Genomic DNA, 4,563 nt, shown 5'->3' with positions numbered 1-4,563 from the left:
ATAATAATTAAAACCTAAAATGGAATGAAACAGGATAGAGAGCATAGAAATAAACCCAGGCATTTATGGTTATCTGATCTTCAACAAGGGTGCCAAGAATATACAATGGAGAAAAGACAGTTTATTCGATTAATGGTGATGAGAAAATTAAATACACACATGCAAAAGAATGGAACAAGACTTTTATCTTACAATACAAAAATTAACTCAAAATGGATTAAAGACTTAAATATAAGACCTAGAACTATAAAACGCCTAGAAAGAAAACATAAGGGAAAATGTTTTTAAGACATAGGGCTTAGCAATGGTTTTTTTTAAATGACACCGAAAGCATAAGCAACAAAAGCAAAATTAGACTAGAGGGACTACATCAGATTAAAAATATATGAGAAACTCCTACAATTCAATAGTTAATAAATAATTAATAATAATAATAATAATAATAATCTGGTTTTAAAAATGAGCAAAGAACTCGAATAGCCATTTCTCCAAAAAGACATACACATGTTCAACAAGTATATGAAAAGGTGTTCAACACCACTAATTAGCAGGGAAATGCAAAACAAAACCACAATGAGATATCACCTCACACCTGTTAGGATGATATAATAATAATTTAAGAAGATAGGTGTTGGTGAGGATGTGAAGTAATTAGAATCTTTGTATACTGTTGATGAGAATGTAAAATGGTATAGCCATTATGAAAAACAGTATGATGCTTCCTCAAAAAAATAAAAATAGAATTATCATTGACCTAGCAATCCCACATTGGGACATATATCCAAAAGAATTGAAATCAGGATCTCGAAGTGATATCTGTATCTCATGTCCATTCAGCATTATTGATAAAAGCCAAGAGGTGGAAACAACCTAATTGTCCATTGACAGATTAATTGATGAAGAAAATGTGTTATAGTAGGCTAGGTAGATAGATATATAGATATAGATATATAGATAGATGTACACACACACAATTTTTAGCTTTAAAAAAGAAGAGCATTCTACCTTATGTGACAACATGGATGAAATTGAAGGACATTATGCTAAGTGAAGTAGCCCAGTAACAAAAAGACAAATACTGCAGGATTCCGCTTACATGAAGTATCTAAAATAATCAAAATCTTAGAAACAGAGCTGAATGATGGTTGCCAGGGGCTGGAGTAGGGAGAAATGGACAGTTGCTAGTCAATGGGCATAAAGTTTCATTTATGCAAGATGAACAAGTTCTAGAGATCTGCTATACAACATTACACCCATAGTTAACCACTCTCTACTGTGCACTTAAAAATGTAAGAGAGCAGGTTTCATTAAATTCTTATCATAATTTAAAGGAACCTAAAAAATCATAAATAAGTCTTGAGTAAATAAAAACGCAAGTGTCCTTCTTAAATATAAAGATTCAATATTGTAAAGTGTAAATTATCCCTAGATTAATTTTTAAATTATATGCAATTCAAATAAAAAACTAACAAAATAATGCTGAGAGCTAGATAGACTAATTCTAACTTTTATATAAAAATAAATATGCAAGAATACCCAAGAAAACTCTAAAAACAAAAAATAATGAACAGGTAAACCAGACCTGGGAGATATTAAATTATATTATAAAGCAATAGAAAGGAAAACAACTTGATATTAGTACATAAATAGATGGAAAAAAATCAAAAGAAGAGAGTCCAGAAACAGTATCATTATAAATGGAAACAACATAAATGCCCATCAGCAAAGGAATAGAAAAAATTGTAATGTATTTATGGAACATAGTGCTATTCAGTAGTTAAAATATATACAACCAGAACTATCTGGATTAATATAGGTATATTTAAAAAAACGTAATGGAGTGTGAAGACGAAAAAAATCAAGAATAGAATGATACAGTATACTACCATCTATGCAAAATTTTAAGCACACAAATAATGCCACATAATTTTGAATACATACACACATAAATAGTAAAAATGTAAAAATAAGGTGGCCATGAAAGATACGCAACCACCTTGGGGGCAGTGGTTAGGTGATGCACAGCTTTAAGTACCATTTTAACTCATATTAATCTTACTATTCTATCTTTTTGGTTAGTATTTATCTGATAAATCTTTTTCTATTAATTAGTTTTCAAATATTCTCTGTCCTTTTTGAAAACTGTTTCTCTTCTAAGTGGTCGATAGCTAGACTTTGTTGTTATTTTAAACCAATCTGCTGATTTCCATCCAATAAAAAGGACCACCCGGACACGCAGACGTCCACAGGGTGCTCAGCGGTGCAGGGTGCAGCTGCTCATGTAGCTGCTGGGACTCTGCCGGGAGCCAGATGCGGATCCTTGGGATTGCTTCCCACAGCCGGCTTTCTGAGGTCAGGAGGGCGCTGTCACACGATGCTTTCTATTCCTGGGACACTCTTGGGGGATGGGATCCCCAAACTCCCAACACACATTGGGAGAAGACATGCTTTGGAAAAAAAGCAGCATAAGGAAAAATTTATTAGAATCCCAACTTCGTATTTAACCACAATACATATGATTTGATCCAGCTCAAACCACGTCCTTATACAAACTGTACATGTCTTTTTCCATAATGTGGAAAGAATGATGCATGGCATTATCTAATGCAACATTTATTCACTCAGTACATATTTTCTTAGTACTTACTGGATGCAGGACACTGCACTAACCACTAAGGTGATGTAACACTAAGACTGACTTGACTGCGACCTTCAGGAGTTTACTACTATCAGAGAGATAAAGGGCACAAAATCTTATACCGCCTTATATTTGTATAATACTGTTGAGTTCATTAAGTGTTTTCCAATATTTTATTTCAATTAATTTTCATCACACTCTATGAAATAATTTTTTTTTCCCCCCCAAGGAAAGTGAGGACCAAATAAATCACATGGCTGGTACACTGCAGACAGATTTAAGCCTGCGTTGATGTCTCTTCAAATCTCTGTCTGGACTCCCACCAGGCAGCAAGATGTCTCCCTTTGCAGTTACAGGAGATGGCTCACCAGACCCTGAGTAGCCAACTCATGGCTTCCCCCTCTAGGTCCATGCTTTGCATCCTCTTGGCTTACAATTTCTCTACAATACCTAACTCTTACTCATCTTCAAGCCCACTGTGAGAAGCACCCGGATGTCATAGGTGAGACTCAGTTGCTACCCTGTCTCATTTTTAAAAGCTTTTTGACACTTCTCATAGGTTATTGATTCAATTCCAAGGAGAAGGGGGTAAGTTTTTATCCAGCATCACTAAATGTCAGCACACAAAAATGCCGTGAGGTATTATTTTTTTAATCATGCTAAAGATAATTTAGAGTAGTAATTTAAAATGTAGGTTCTAGAAACAGTCTTCACATTTTCCAGTCTGGGCTCTGTTCACTAGCCACGTTCTGTCCCCCTCAGTAAGATGGGATAATAAAACATCCAACTCCAAGGGCTTTCGTAAGGATTGAATCAAATGATGCAAATGAAATGTCTGATGTGCTCAACATATTTTAGCTAGTATTAGTGAACATATGAAGAAACTAAAGCTAATAAAGTCATTTAATTCTCCCAAAGATAGCAGGCTAATAAGTGGAGAAACTGCATTAAAAACAGATCAGTCTAACTCCAGCTTTGTAGTTATGCTTGCTTCTTGAGAACAATTATACCTAAACTTTTAAGTTATATACAGATATCAGTAGGGAAAAAGAGCATGTTCCCCAATATTTATTATAAATTCTATCTGTAATACTCTAACAATATATTTGTACATTATAAATAACACAAAAATAGCAATCAAAGCAATGTTATACTAAATTTTCTCACTTCAGATTATTCTTACTACTTCTATTGAGTGTTCGTCTAATTCTAGTTTGTATCCCTAACCCTAATGTAAAATATAATATCTTGCCTATAGCAGATGCTCAATAAACACTGTATATAAAATAGTATGAGATTTTACTCTATGCTGTTATACTCTGTACTCACTGCTGTAACACACTGACATATTTGAATGCAAATGTGTTCAAAAGCGGCATCCTCGAATTGATTTTTAATATATCTGCTAGCTTTCAGCTGCTAAAGGTCAAGCTGCAGTCATCTTCCTTAGAGCATTAGTTAAAAGAGAGAATTTGTTATGTAGCATGAACAGCTGGTATCCCAAAAGGGACATTTGCAAGAAGGAAGAAGGTCTTCAAAGGCATAGATATCTCATTCAAAATTGTTTGCTTAATTCTCCTATCTGCAATCCTACAGAAAATAACTGCCGCTGCTGTCTCTTTAAAAAAAAAAAAAAAACCCTCAGATCTGCTGGGGGATTTGTGATTGTTTTGTAACCACGGCTCTCAATTTTTTTTCGATGAGTGGAATAAACTATAGGTGCAGATCTTCAACCTGGAGGTGATTGCCTGTGGACTGGATGGAACTGTGTGTTTTATTTCCTTCCCCACCAGATGAGAGGGTATAAAAGCAGTCACCTGTCAACCCACTCCCGCAATGAAATTCAGCAGCCTATTGTCCCAATCACTGCTCTCAATCACTCTAAACGGCCTCCAGAGGCCATCATTATTATAGGACATGTTCCT

This window comes from Pteropus alecto, unplaced genomic scaffold (assembly GCF_000325575.1).
Source record: "Pteropus alecto unplaced genomic scaffold, ASM32557v1 scaffold87, whole genome shotgun sequence".
NCBI classification, from domain to species: domain Eukaryota; kingdom Metazoa; phylum Chordata; class Mammalia; order Chiroptera; family Pteropodidae; genus Pteropus; species Pteropus alecto.
This window is presented reverse-complemented; position numbering follows the sequence as displayed.